Here is a 16475-nt window from a genome sequence, read left to right on the forward strand (position 1 = left end):
GTACCTATTTTCTTGGTTAAATCCAGGCAGTGTTCATGCGTAAAAGTGTATATATATGTACATTTTTCTGATGTCCCACATTACTGGGGAAAAGGTCTTCCTTCATTTGCTGACAGAAATAAATGTTCAACAAGACCATGACTGTTACTAGTTACTAGTGTGCCTGATCAGATCAGTTGACATTAAATCCTGCAAATCGACTTTCAGGTGAAAAAAATAGAAATACTGAATAATCATGACAAAGAGACACGGATTGCGTATCAAATTGTATTCACACTATTATGTTCCATGGCATGAAATGAAAGGTGACTGAAATACACATACAATCTCCAGATGGCCATTGTGAGGAGTGTCTATACGCTGGCACAGAACAGAAACTGCAGATTCCCTGAACCCAAACCCGAGGCCATCTTTCTCTCGCTGTGCTCCGCGAAAAAAACAAGTCCTGCATCTTGACTCTTAATACGAATTTTCCTTCCTCTTTCGATCCTTCATTTCCTTTTGTCTCCTCCATTTCCAGCCTCTGCCTGGAATCACAGCAAACTTCCTCAGTGAAAGCAGTCTCTTCTACTCATCACAGACACTTCTGCAGATCCTCAGCCAGACAGTGGTGATTTGTGCCTGTGTTAAGGCAGAACTACTCCTTGCCTTTTTCACAATAAAGATTGCTGCTATTATCCAGAGCTATTCCTCTAGATGACACAAAAAAAGAAGAAGAAAACATGGGGTGGAAGACGATGAAGGAATTTCACCCAACCGCACCATATGAATTGCTGATGGAACCTGAGTGACAATTTGGTATGCAATTGTCGGTGTCACTCAAAGGTACATTGTCACGTCTGATTCCCGTCTCGTGGAGCCGAGCTTCAGTGAGTACACTGTGTTGTCGGCGGACAGTTTTCCCGTCAACATTACGTCATTTTTTTATTGGCGTAGCTGATGAGAACTAAATGGGGCTTCGGGATTAGCTTTGATTAATAGAAATGCTTTAGCTGTGTATTCTTTCAGATTTTGCGCCTTTGAATTTTGAATGTAGCACAATCCGAGTAATATCTAAACTAATGCGGAGTGAGTGTGGCGGAAATGCAAATTCAACACAGTCCGCTTTCACATTGAGCAGTAAAATCAAATCTTTTGTGGCCACTGGGCATTGAGGGTGGGAAAAACAGTGAGGCGAGGGGGTTCCTTCAGTCGCTCATTTGGGCTATGAATGAACCAGTGCCCAAGCGGGAAAGATGGTGTGCCAGTGGCGTGCTCTCCGCTAATTGATGGCCTCTGCTAACAAGAGCGTAATGTATTCTATTGTGATCATCCTTTGCCCATGTTCATTAAGCCAGGAAGCAGCGCCATCTTCTCTTTTTGTCTCGCTCCTGTCCCTTTTTTTTTTCCTCTTCCCCTTTGCTCTCATCCCCCCCTCCTGGTGCTTTTTTTTTCTTTCTCCCTCTCCCTCTTCACTCCGCACCTCTGTCTCCCCTGCGTTGGATGAGAAAGGTGATACAAAGGTGGTATGACAGGCAAAACATCCCTCGCCATCCCAAATGCAAAAATGAAGAGGAACAAAGGGCAGATGGAGGAAACGCGGCGGATGGTAGGATGGTGAAGGGAGGAAGGTATGGATGAAAGGATGAGAGAAAAAGAGATGTTTGCAGATGGTATGTTGAAATAAGAGAGAGATGGTGAGAAAGAAAACACGACGAAGGTGTGAAAAAGAAGGAGCGCCTCTCACCATCTCCCTCCATGCCCCTGTTTTCCTTCATTTCCCCCACCCGCCCCATCGTCTGCTGCTGGCAGGTTCCCACCTGCTCCTACTCTCCCCAGAACCTCTCCTTTTTACCTCCCCCTCCCCTTTTCCCCCCTCTTGCCCCTTTTTCACCCACCTCCCAGACCCACTTCTGCGCCTCACCCCCCATCTCTGGTTCGCCTCTTAATGAGAGCTGGCGGGACAATAGTACCATTGTTGCCCGTGTTTGGAACCCCCGACTGAAACAATCGCTGTTTACCCAGCCAGCGGACCCCTCTCCTTCATTACAGCTGGGCCAAGTCTGATTAAGTCTGTTCCGCAAGTGCTCCAATAAGCCTCTGAGCCCGCCACTAAGACTCATCCACTTTCCTCTATCTCTTCAGTCATAACTTTAGCTGCTTCCAGTTGTTAGCTTTCGTTCCCCCCTGATTTGCATATTCATTACCAGTGGCCAAGAGAATCACATGTATTATAGTCGAAGGATTAGAGAGATAAAGAAGGAGAGAAAGCAAAAAGAAACCGAGAAGAGATGGAGTATAAATGACAGAGTATTTCAAAAATCGTTAGTTGAATCTGATCTATTTTCAAAATGACCTTCATAATCTAGGACAAAGCTAATTTCTTTATTAAAGATTCCCACTGGGGTTGAACATGCTGCAGGCAGTGGCAGTATGACTGACTGCAAGAAATAAGGAGAAAGCTCTTTCCATAATGGTCTCAGATCATAAAAAAAATGGCATGGAGGTACTGTTATCAAGCTGATGCTTGTGGCAGAGGCGCGCTGAATCAGTGGATTGAAAGCCTTTTCACTCAACCACATCCCTCAGCTCCCTGGCTTGTAACAGAAGCATGCTACCAGCACTATGCAAAACAGCGTCATGAATATGCGTAATTAGGTGGGACTGGTGTAATTTTTCTGGGTTATGGGATGTGACATTTGTGGAGCAGGAGCATACATCAGTGTAAAGCGCGACTGACAAATGCAAATCCCTTTCTCTGCAATAAGGCGTTTCACACTTTGCCGTACAAAATATTGTGTTTGCCTCCATGCGCTTAACAGCTGCATTCAAAATACAGAAGACTGTTCTGACAAACATACTTGCAAACGCATCCATAAAGTCACGCGTGCACCGACAGATACATATGTTAAAAGAAAACTGGAAAATGGGACTGTGGAAAGAGAAGAAAGTAAAGGTTTATTTTTGCCTACAGGTAGAGGGCTCTGGGGTGTCAAAGGCTATGTGGTAATAATAAGTCAAAGTTTACATAAATCCAAAATAAAATATAATATAAACCGGTTTTAGGGTGTCAGAAGAACACAAAGGCTTTCATCGCCAAGCAGCAAGGTTAACAGAGGGGTGGCAAGCTAGAATGTTTAACATATTATACTACCAGCTGGTAATGGGCTTTAGACACTGTTGTTAGGAACTGGAAAATGCTGTGCTGTACACGCCATAATTAACTATTGTTGTGAAATACCTGTGACTATAGTAGAATTTTTTGCCTTTATTCGTTCATAATAACATTAATTTATCAAGCATCTGTCATGGCGTATGGTGTGTTTTGTTCTTTTTTCTTCTTTTTTTTCCAGTATTCAATTCAGACGAACCTTCAAAAGACCCGAACATATGAATACACATATACGGACAGGTACATGGCCATGGGTACACTGCCAAAAGCATCTATTCATAATTGGATCATACTCTCACACAACCAGTCACACACACACACACACACACACACGCACACACACACACACACAGCGTGCGCACTTTCAACACACCTCTCTGGCTCTTCAGAGAGAACCAATTTATATATACTGTACTGAACCCCCCCCCCCCTTCACTTCTCGTCTCTCTCTTTGCCTTGCCATGCCCCTTTTCCCTTTCCCCATTTACCCATACAGACACACACACACACACACACACACACACATAAAGACGCACACACATTAAACACACCGGCACGCACAGCGCCCTGCCACAATCCACCACCCTGCCACGCATACCGAAGGGGAGGACACATCCCTCATAACACCCAGGAAATTAACTTGACATTTGATGCAGACGGGGAAAAAAAAATATATATTTTGGTGGGGGGAAGGAAGAAAAAAAAAAAAACAAAGTGTACCAAAGCAGAGATAGCATAAACCCATCCCTTGTTCACCCTTCCCCACTCCGCCCCCCTTAAGCCCAGGGACGCCTACGAGGGGGATTTCAGCGATCTGCAATGCAGACGCCACTGGGTGCCCACGGAAAAAAAATGAGCTTCATCTTTTTCCTGTCCTTGTCGGTATATGCTGTCTGTCCGTCTTTGTTTCCGTCTCTTCTGATGCTGGCACTCGATTTTCACATCCTCTATTTGTGCCTTTCTATTTGCGAGGAAAATTAACACCATTGGACTATCACTTGATGTTGCATGCATTTCAAATTAAGCCACACCCTTTAAGCCACTCCTTGCGAATACATAAATTCATAATAAAGGCGGATGAGGCATAGATTGCTGTTGCCATGCCGTTTGCTTCCCTTCGATTTATCTCCTGTATCTCCCGGGCCCTCGTGAACATACTAACTTCCAGTTGTTGATTTGTATTTAAATTGTAAATCTAGACAATAACCCTAAAATTAACAAATCATTCAGAAAATATACAATAAGCAATAGGCTGGTTTCAATTTTGTACGAAGCAGCAACGACTAGAGCCGTTCCTTTCATTCAGGTGCACGTGATTTCGTGAAAAGTAAAAAAATAAGGCCGCGGCGTGATCTCGCATAAGATCAATGATGACATCAAAGCCCTCGTTAACCTCAGCGAGGAGCCCAAATGCCACACGTGAGAGCGGGCCGCAATTAATACATCATTATGATCCGCTACAGTTCATACCCGTGAACGCACACAACATGCGGCGAGACCGCAGACCAGCTAGTGTCTGTCTCAGTATCCTCTGCATTAGACATGCAGGAATGTTAACATCATTATGCACAACTGTGAATGTCTGTCTGTGTGTGTGTGTGTGTGCGTGTGTCTCTGCCCTCCCCCCTTCCTCTCTTACCATATTGTGTCTGCAACTTAGTTTGCGTGTGTGCGCAACAAAAGAGGGTGGAGTTATTTAAATAATTTTTTTTTGTTTGCGATTTTAAACAAATTAGCTGTCTGTGAGGGCCTCTGAATGTGTAAAATGAACGCGGTGTCCTCGTTAATAACAGCTTTTTGCCACGCGGCGTGATGCGGCAAGAAATAATTGCATTAGACAAATATACGTTTTGTAAAAAAAACTATTTTTGAATGAGGATTTTATTGTGAAATTCTAGGATTTCTTTACTAAGGGGAAAAAAAGGGGGGAGCTTTCATTTTTTTTTTAATTTATTCATTGAGAACACACGCTGGGAAATCTTGCATCACTAACACCCTTTAAACACTGAGCCAACTGTGCTCATCATAAAAATCGCGATGTATAATTCAGGATGAAATACGTTCAGCTTATAAGCGCACGTCTGAATTTATTTATTTTTTTTTTTTGCACTTTTTATGCCTTCGAATCTGTGGTGATGTGGTAACCCTACAGGGGTTTTAAATATCCATGCAGGGCCAAGAACCAAATCATACTAACATATTTTTTTTCTTTGTTGGAAGCAGAGGGGAAATGACCTGAGTTGTCATTACCTAATCCCCACAGTTACGGAACACACTCGTGAAAATGTCAGGTGTGATGAAGTTGAAGTTTTTGCTGCTGAGGACGAGGGGTGTGACTTTCATTAGCGTTGATGTCACTAATATCTGCTTTGCATTTCTCTGAGGCAGTAACGTCGAAATCTTGCATCATCGCAACACACACACACACACACACACACACACACACACACACACACACACACACACACACGGGCACGTACTGTAGCGCGGTTTGCAGCCAATGAATCATATTTGCATTCACTGCATCTCAGAGCAGCATCTTCAATGAGCGCTGTGCATTTGGTTGCATCATAAAAATAGAGTACGAGTCTCTGCCAAAAAAAAAAAAGAAAGGATACAAAGCTATTGTTTAGGCATTGTGGGTAAACAGATCTGACCAGTATTTATAAGAAGAGGGATGAGATTTGGAATCAGATTCTGCCACAAGTTAAAGGAATATTGTCCAGCCGGTGCTGTATACAAAGTCCTTGGCATCCCTCCCTGCTTACACAAACTCCCCTCCTGCCACCTCGGTATTTCTTGCTGGCAGCAATTTGCATTTATTTGCATGATTTTTACGATGTGCATATCTCCTTTGTTCTGACTGCATGATGATGCAGAAGAAGCAACCCTCCCCACGCGGGCGCCTTCGCACGGCCCACTGAAAACTACTTGGATATTAAATGAATAAAAAAAAAAAAAAAAACTGTAGCCTTATAGTGTGTTTTAATTATGAATTGATAAGATGAGATTTCCACAAATACCTAACTCATCCCCTGGTACATCCGCGATAATGTAGTGCATCCAAATGAGGAGGGGATGAAGAGAAAAAAAAAAGAAAAAAAGATGAGCGTGTTCTAGTTTTGTGGAATTTTTGAACAACCATGGAAAAGACATATTGTGCTATCGCTAAGAGGCATGAGCATCTGCAATATATGGCACGGGGAAAGGATTGCATCCAAGCATGAAATATGGAATTACTTGACAAATAGGAAATAGGAAAATTATAGATGGAAACTAAATCATAGAAAAGGGGGGAGGAAAAAAAAAACTTTCACATATTTGACAATATTTTTTGAAATAATTCATTATTTTCTCCTTCAGTTGAAAACCCCCGGTTGTAGTCGTCGTTTGTAATTGTTTTCCCGCGTGATCGCGAAGAATTAAGCCTTGGCATTTACTGCGCTCTCATTACTGTGCAAAACGGTTATTTTGTCGTCGGTGAATGGACCTTTTCTGCGGTGCCTTCCTATGCGCTGGCATCTTTTGTTCTTCCGTTGTTGTTTTATCTATGCAGACCAGGCAACATGCGTACTCGCACAGATGCGCACACACACTCTCACTGACACTTTAGCACTCCTTAATCATACAGACACATGCAGACGACTTCATTAATCGCTGTGGGCTAGCACTGATGATACAGAATCCGGCCCACAACACTGGAGGGCTTATATTCACCGAATGCCACATTATAAATACTCACTCCCGCTGGCACCCTAATAGTAAGCAGCTGTACTCCGAATTTGCATTCCTGATAGATGATTATGACTGCGACATAGCAAATGAGGCGGTGCAATATAAACAAACCGTACTGTATGGTAAACCTCCTGCATTTTCAGTGGTGCTTATTTTAATATTCTGCATATAAACCGCAATTTTCAGTGTAAATGTTTTTGTTTTTTCGGAACTGTGAAATCTACTTTGTAGTAATACGTAATATTGGCGCCGTGCATCACGCCTTAATTTATGAAGGCAAAGTGACGCGATCCACTAAAATGATATAAATAAATGAATCCTTGTCCTTGTTTCAAGCGCGAATATCTCGATACGTCAGGAGAACATCTCTATCTGCAGAGATGGAAAGCTGTCCTGGTTTCTTGTTTCAGCTTTGACCCTGCCTCATATACAGAAATAGCTAATGGGGAGCGAGGGGGGGGCGGGGTCACGTGTTACTCGTAAAACAAAAAAGCCTACCTTTCTAGCTAAATAACGCGTAGTCGTATATGGATGTATAATGACCCCGTTGCACATTCGTCAAGGGCCGGGCTTTTAGCTCTATCTAAGGCGATAGCTTTGTATGTATAGTGAACTTTATCCAGGAAGGGTTTTGATATTTAAAGCGTCTGACCCACCTCTATTATGCTGTGACACAATTCCGAAGGCTCGGATAACCACTAACTCTTTCATGGCTTTCACCTTACCTCTTTAATGACCTTGTTCAACTCATTCAGCGCCGTCTCGGCTAAACTCGGTGTGAACTCCCACAAAAAATGCCGCGCTGAAGTTATGCAGTAAATACAGAGAGTGTTCATATATTTGGCTGTTTGAAGCTGAGCCGTGGTGGAAGTGGAAGACGCTTTAATTCTGCGCCGAGATGTAATTTGTGTAAATCTACTTCAGGGTTTACTATGAGATGCCACAGATTCAAGCACCGAGTTTTCCTCGCGAGAGACCTGCCCTGCCCTTCTAATTAGCCCTTCTCAGAAGTCCACAAAATGTGCAGGGTTGCTGGGAGTAATTAAGACCAGTAACACCACAGCACACCATGACCCAAAGGTGCTGACACGCAACCTCTTCTTCTCAGCCCTTGAATTTTTTTTTTAGCATCACAGAGATAAGAAAAATATATATTAGACTCTGAAAACTTATAGAACATGTAGAGTTTATACTGCTATTTTTTTTTTTTTTAGTATTGAGAACATAAGGGTTACAGACAATAGGTACCAAGAGCGGATGGCAGGTGTCAGTCATTTGAGCTAGTTGTGTACGGTGCATACGCTTAATATCCCAACAACACTTTGCTACAAAAAAAATGGAGTCAAAGTTGAAATAAAGAAGGAAATAGAAAAAAAGAAGCTACCGCTGCCGACTAATGCAATAAACATTTCCTTCTTATGATAGCTCAGCTCATTAAAATGTTTGTCTGTCTTCAATTACAGTAAAATGTCACATGTAATAATGGTGGGATGGCGCAAATTGATGGAGCAAGATGTCGGGGCGCACAAAGCGAACGCTGCCGGGGTGGAGGGCAATTACTGTTTCTGCATGGATTTGAGTAGCTAGGGGAGATGTTGGAAATCACTTCCTGGTTGCAGCTACTGTTTGTGTGTTGCGGTGGTGATGAATAGTGAACAGTAACCTCTGTTTTCCCCCGTGCTTGTTGTCTTTGGTATGGACCACAGGGCAAAGAATGGGTCATGGGATTTGATATTGGCCGCGATCACACCGCCTGAGCCGCTTTCAAACCGCTGTTATTCTGTTTACTGTGTCCTCTGGACCACTGCTAACATCTATGCCTTTATCCAGCACACACATGGGCTAACTTTGCTGCAGGCAAACAGACACACACGGACACAGACCCACACATCAGCAGAGATAAGCACAGAGGGGAAAAACACTCAGTCAAAACCCCTGCCAACAAAGAAATGTGTCTGTTTTTAAGAAAATGCTCGACATTTTGTATTTGCAAGTTTCGAATGAACATCAGAAGCCTCATAAGACTACCATATGTGTCTAGTTAAACAATTCTACCGCAGAGTGATTTGGAATTGTGAGAGAATAAGCCTGAAAATACAATTACTAATTTAAAAGCTTAGCAGTGCATACATACTGTGCATTTCGTTGAACTTTCATTTTACAATTAACTATTCAAATCTAAAGGAATAAATTTTAGATGCTTGATATCTAGTCATTCCTGCTAGATATATAAATGGATGGTGGGTATGTACACACACATGCCTCTACATTCAGCAAGTGCAGTTTAGGCTAACACCGGGAACACACACACACACACACACACACACACACACACACACACACATTTTGGTTATTAACCAAAGCTCACCTCATGTGGGTCCAATGGAGAGCAAAATCCCAGACATCTCATTTTGACCTCTTCTTCCAACTGCCTGCAGTTCTTCAAAGCTCCCCGTCTCCATCACTGCTGCAACAAAAGACAGACACACAGGCAGGGAGAGAATACGTTTACCAAGAGGTAACCTTTACATGTTGAACAACTCCTCCTGAGCAAATCACAATTAACATGTTTCCCCTAAAAAGAAAGGAACGGCTGCAAACACGCAGAGGATGTAGGGAATAGCGGTAGCATTTGCCAGGGATGAGTTTACCTGAAAGAATTCAAATTGGCAATAACTTTGTGCAAATGTCTTCTCAACCTTTACACTTTGCCACAAATAGCAAGTCAAACCCAGGACCTTTCCGGAACGCGAGCAGCTGACTTACAAATCATTTGAAGGTCATGGGAGATGTATTTTTTTAATTTTTTTTTCCAAACTCCAAAATATCAATATGAAACTTTGTTTAAACGCTACTTCGACGAAACCCAGCGTCGCATTGCTGACATTCTTTAAATGTCTGAAGAAAAAATGAGAAAAATAATTTGTCGTCCTTGTAGGAAACTCTTCCAACCATCTTCTGGTGTGTTGCGACCTTGTTTCTGCGGCCATGTTGTTTGAACCCCTCGACCTCTGACTCACCACCGAATGTCAGAGCTAAAGGACGAGACCATTCGAGGTCTAAGGTAAAGATTGTAGCAGCCTATGGTTGGTTAGAGACTTTTGACCTGACACAGCAGCGTGGCAGTCGACTTGAATGCATCCTTGGACAATTGGGATATTGTGTCTTTTCATTTTTATCCTCTAATGTCGTAAATAGATGTGAATGTCGACATTTTCCTGATGTTAAGACATTTAAGATAATACAGTCAACAACTGGTCACATGGTGATCCGACTAATGGCTAAACATGCATGTTTGGCATAAAGAAATATTATATTAGATTTCCTTGCTGACGTTTTTGTATGAACGCTCCTATTTTTAGTTTTGTAGATGTGGCACTCATTAGGAGTATACCTACGGTATATGTACAGTATACACTGCACGGTTTTCCTTCCAGCTGCGTTCCTAAGTAATTGTGAGGCTCTTCCGTCACGTCAGCATCAAACTGACAGATGCCACCTTTTATTAGAGCCTCATATCAAAGCTCTCGCACGCACATGCATAGCCACACACTCGCACGTATGCTGACACGTGACATGCTGTCCGCCGTCTACACGGGAGTAATTAATAATACAACCACACAAGATTCTTAGGATTAAATCTTATTTTTTTTTATTTTTACTTGTACAAATACAAGCTACCCAAAAAAAAAAGAAAAGAAAAAAAAAGAATACACACGTTAAACTCAAGGACGCTGAAACGTCATTCGCCTGTAAATTTAATTAACCCTTCTGGAGTAACAGGAGGAGTAAGGTGGATCAATAAAAACAATTAGGGTATCTTTAAAGAGAGCATATTCTCCAACTCCCCGCTGCAATGTTCTACACGTTTCTGAGCGTGTCTTGCGGTTGTTTGGCAAATCAGTGTGTGTGTGTGTGTGTGTGTGTGTATGTGTGTGTTTCTAGCCCTACGGCAGAGTTTAGGGTAACTATACAGCACCGACCCCTTCCCCCCACCACCCCCCCACATCTCTGCCCTCACCCCGTTCCCTTTGCGGCTTGTGTGGCTTGTCTCATCCCATCTCCCTCCTGCTCCTCTATCTCCCTCCTCCCCTTCCACCCACCTCACCCCCCCACCCTCCACCCCTCCTCAGCACCACGCTTCCAGCCTACATGCGTGTGTGGAAGGTGGGGGATGGGGGGGGGGCTGCACTGGCAATAGCGGTGCCAGATTCACCCTGGACTTTTTCTAAAGCAGCACCGTGGCGATGCACGGGATGCTAAATGTAATGCAAATTGCATACGTACGCGCATCACAATCACACGCACACGGTCACTGTAAGATAACATAAAGAGGAACACATAAAGTATCAGCCGTACACAGATTACTTTAGGTGGAAAACATGTTTAAGTGACTGATTTAAAACAGGGTCATTTAAAATTGGGAAAAGAAAATTACTTGACGTGAAGGGACGCATCACCCGCTTTGTCTTTCTCACGCTGAGAGGCTCCTTACCAATTGCACCTACCTACATGACAAAAGGAAGTAGTCATAGGGAAAAAAAGCATTTCCTTTATGAGAGGAGTGTCTTCTCTCCACCCCGGTGGCTTACAGTGTTTCATTATCCAAAGTCGAGGTCTGCTTTGCCACCCGGCTCCCCCATGCTGCCTGTCTCATTTCCTCTCAGTAACAATCCATTAGCCAACGCCAGGCTCAAACTCACAGGCGTTTAATTATTCTCACTTCTTTGGCAGCACGCCGGGACGTACCACTCATCAGAGGAAACAGGGAGGTAGGCCAGGGGAACAGCTGATATTGTGTATATACTTAATGCATATACAAAAAAAAAGGGGGCCTTACTACGCTATGACACGCAATAATTCCACACACTCATTCACACGATTCTTGAGCTTGAACAGAGGGAAAACGGACTTGGCAACATGCACCTACCCACCGACACTAATTTACACATCAACAACCAATTTAAACAAAGCTTTAAATTATAACAAGAGTCAAACAACCCCGATTATATACGTTCCGTAAACTGGTGAACTGCGTGTGTGTCGGTGTGTGCGTGTGTGTGTCGGTGCCTGAAAACTGGGAATGATGCGTAGTATAATTCATCTTGAATAATTTCCTGCACACTCTTTTTCATGCTCACGAGCACTTCAGGATGAAAGGGAATACTAATGCCGTGTCTGTATCTTGCTGAACAATGTGTGTGTGTGTGTGTGTGTGTGTGTGTGTGTGTGTGTGTGTGTGTGTGTGTCGGTGCCCGTGTGTGTATGCCACCTCACTAAGCACATTTATGATAATTAACAGATAGGGGAGGTCAGCTACAGTGTGTGTATGTGGCAGCGGGAGTGAGTGAGAGAGAAAGAGGCAGAAAATGATAGGCAGAACAGTATAGCACTCATTTACATAAACGGGCAATATTGTTCCCCGACTTCCTCCTGCCGTAGCGTTTGCATTCTCGTAAAACATATACTCAACTATACCCTCAAAATAAAATACAAGTAGGTTTGTGTAAGTGCGTTGCTGCATTTGTCACATATACAGTACATATCATAAAATTACTTCATTTCTACAACATATGGAACTTTAAAGAGGCAAAGACTTGAAAATGATGGCAATTGAGTTATTTAATGGAATGCTTAGCACGGTAAATAAAAACATAAATACATGTTAAATCATTTTTATATAGGACTACTTTGTGTCTCCCATTACAATAATCATAGCCAACCTGTAAATACAGTAGTTTCTTGGGGTGAAAAACCCAAACTGAAATTCTCTCCATATATTAGCAAATCCTAGTTTAGCTCTGATAGCCGTGGTGCTGGCATTAGCGCTCGAACGCAATAAGCGGCGCGCAACAGAAAGCTAGACACAGGGCGAGCTCATAAGTGACAGTAATCGAAGGAATTAATACATGCAAATGAAATGCTCAGCATGCATGGTTGCCGACGCCGGTAATTGAATAACTGACTTTCAGATCTCTGTCCCGTCCGCGTAGCGCGCGGAAATTCGTATGCGTTAATGTGTATGCATGCGCGTGTCTATGCCAGCGGACATTTTAGGTCTACCCTCCCCACACTCTCACTACTGCCAAACGCCTTAAGATGGTGGCACCTTGAGGCAGAGAGAGACACTCGTACAGAAAGCCAATCTCCTCCTCCCTTTCCCCCTTCTTCCACCTCAGGTCCTCATGACAACACACAGGACAGCCCCCCCCACCCCTCCAGCCACCACCCCACTTCCTAACCCTTACCCCCCCTCCCCTAATAAATATTTAATTCACCCCTCTCTAATAAGGATATTAGGCGGGTACACCCCAGCCCTGGCGTATATGCATGAGTCCTTTCTCATCAAATTTACATAAAAGGGCCAGATGCTAATGCGAGCGTAGCAACTACTGCTCACCATTCCATATGCACTGGTACTGGCTCCTGAGTCCGAGGGCCCATATAATTTAATTGCCGAACGGCATATATTTTTCAAACGATTTCGCTGTATTCAAATTGCGTCCAGGCCTCGATACCACATGCCTGACAAAGAACAGATATGCCGGCATATTTTAATTGCAGCGGAGGCGCGTCTACAGTATTTACGCTTCTTTAATGTTTTCTGGAGCCCCTCCTCTCTTATGAAATGGTACATGATACATGATACAGACGGGCGTGTGCATAATGAGAGGAAAAGCAACGCACTCCGCGATGTTCGGACAGTGAATATAGGGGCGTCGCGTTTTTGCGGGGTCAGCGCCTGTTCAATCATTAATTATCGTTCCCACAATAAAAAGCCAATTAAGTTTTGGAAAGTGCGTTGGCCTGATGCCGTTAGATGTTTAATAATGGGAAATTGGGAGCGACTACGGCGCAGGACAATTAGCATTATAATTTGCGAACAAGTACCTTGCCACTGACATGATCCTGGATGTTCATGGTGTGTGAAAAAAGCAATACCCAGACCACTTAAATGCAGAGCATAGCATGTAGCATACGGAGGCCGGTTTGTAATTAATCAGGGATGAATAATGCAGCGACACAAAATATATTATTTACGCCCTTTCATTTTTTGAGGAAGCATATTTCGCGTGCGAGTATACTAATTCATTTATAGTGCATTGTATTTGCATAATCAAAATCCGGCAGAGATGACAGAAGACAGGCTGACAGCCAGCTTTTGACTTGTAGGGCAAAAAATAGTATTTGTGCACGCAGCCTTATTGTGAACACTGGCCGCTAATACTAATATCCAATCATGCAGCTACACCCAATAGAATCCTGCACTTATCAGATGTAAATTTGGGGCTTTTATATACTGGTTATCAGCTCACACAACACTGCTTGCTCTACACACTGTGATTTGACAAATTATACATTCACGTTACACGTGCATGTACTTAAAAATGAGTGCAGATGAGATGACCAATACGTTGGTAATGAACATATATATATTTCAAAATGTCTTATATTCCTCCACCACCCCTAAGAAAATAGTTAAAAATCCACACACTGCTTTTACTTTTCACAAAATCTCTTGATGTTTTCTAACCCCTATTTATTCCTTTTTTACAAATTAGTGATGGGTCATTTGGTCGGTTATAAATGTAAGAGAAATGTAGGATGTTGTTGGGGGACGTCACCAAGCATGCAGGGGGTTTTAATAAGGCAGGTTTTGGATAAAATGAAGGAAATGGCAGTAACAATTTTGTAAAAGACTAATTTTAGTTTCACTTCCGACTTTAACATCATAACTCTCAGCATGGCCAATTGAGGCTATAAAGTTCGCAATTTTAAATAGTCTGACAGAATTTAGAGTGAATCCTAACACTGGTATTGGAGCATCTGTGAAAGTAGTAATTTCCTGGAGCTCATTTTAGACCAAGGCTCTTGCTATCTGTGATAAAAAAAAAAAAATATATATATATATATATAAAAGTCTGACAGCACTCTCCATAGATGCATATTATTCTGAGTCCCGTGCTAAAGAGGTTATTTTAAAGCTGCAAAATCTGAATAATCTGATTGCAACCCGAGAGCAGCAACCCTCCACCACACAGAGGCCGTGAATCTAGCAAACGCCATCCCCTCGTGTTACGCGCGGGAATAGGTATTTGACCGTACGTATAAGTGAGGTGCCTGACTAACATGTCCGCCACGCATATCCGCACAGTTAGCTGAAGGGGAGGGCCATACAGTGTGGCAGAGCACAGCATGCCCGCTGCTCCCCACAAGACGCTCAAGTGGCCATGCATGATGTCATTAAAAAGGGCCGAGCCGTGACATTCCTCAGTGGATTATTGGCAAGTTATGGCTGGCTGGTCTGTTATGGAGGGAGGTCGATCGGATCCCTGTTAATCGGCAATGACACCTCAATGAAGGCAGTGGCACCTTTTGAGTGTGCGCGTGTGTTGGCACGTGTGTGGAGTGAGAACACATATGCAAACTCTGAACGCCGTTTCGTCTTGCGCCGTACACACCAAACACACACACCGCTGCTCCAGACTCACACGGTTTAATCAGCAATAAGATTAACGGGATGATTTTTGTTGATGCAGAAAACGAGAGAATCTCTCTCAGTAAATCATGTGTGTTAACAACACATGAAATAATCTACAGCGAGGCACGGCGACGTTCTAGTTTCCTGCATACGACACTCTACATACACACGCGCGCAAACAGAGACGCACACGCTCACGGAAACCAGGAACCTGTCCTGCATTTGGCAGGGACTGATGCTGCCATGCGCAAGGTGATCTCACCTACCGTTGCCGTGGCGACACCAACCAGAGGGAAAAAGCCTTACAGCGTGTGCGCATGCGTGCGCGCGTGTGTGCTTGCGATTGTGACAGAAGCTTGAGCTGGAGGAAGGGAAGGGGAAGGAGGAGTAGGAGAAGGAGGGCCTGCAGGAATTCACATTGTGCCTGGCTTGTTTAAGGTTTATGCCTCATTCACTTACTACCCTTTATCAGGGGAAATACTGAACTGGCCCATTCAATTATCAAGGCAATAAATTCAGCATGCCCGTGTTGTTAAAACAGCTGGCCGGCGCTTTATTAGAAAGAGGGCCGGTATATGGGAAGGGAGAGGGGTGCATGTCAATTAATTTGCATACGCTGTATGGTGAGACAAAGATAAACAGAAAAGCATGGCCTGGTTTTATGCATACATGCTCAGACGCAGACGAGCACACAGGCACATACAAGCGGGCATGCTGCATCGGCCGGCGGCGCACCACATTTGTCTTTAGAAAAACAGCCAAAACAAAACTCCCCTACTACCAGCTGGTATATTGTTGAATTCTATTAGTGATGAAGAGCTAACTCAGACTATAGGGGTCATCTGCTCATCAATGGGTGGTGGTGGCCTAGGCTTGCTCCACAGCCATGAATGCACTGAATTCATTACCCCTGGTGCACAGATGGTGTCTGGCTGCCTGTCTCAAGTTCAAGTTCATGTCCAGGAGACACACACGCACACACACAAAAAGAGTGAGACGTGGCCCAAGCCAGACAGACAGACGTTGTTGACTGAGACACAGCTATTGTTCCCTTTCATCAGCATGATTGTGGACTCGCTGGATATCCAAGCAGCCCGGGTCAGTTAA

The 16475-nt window shown here is 43.6% G+C and overlaps 1 long non-coding RNA gene across 1 annotated transcript in view; it reads right to left on the reverse strand.

Moving 5' to 3' along the window:
* Nucleotides 1-16475, reverse strand: part of LOC125011662 — a 36680-nt gene that overhangs the window by 13099 nt on the left and 7106 nt on the right. Inside the window, exon 2 of the long non-coding RNA XR_007113214.1 lies at nucleotides 9255-9353. This is a non-coding gene — a long non-coding RNA (uncharacterized LOC125011662). The remainder of the gene's footprint in view (nucleotides 1-9254; nucleotides 9354-16475) is intronic.

Source organism: Mugil cephalus, chromosome 8 (assembly GCF_022458985.1).
Source record: "Mugil cephalus isolate CIBA_MC_2020 chromosome 8, CIBA_Mcephalus_1.1, whole genome shotgun sequence".
Lineage (NCBI taxonomy): Eukaryota > Metazoa > Chordata > Actinopteri > Mugiliformes > Mugilidae > Mugil > Mugil cephalus.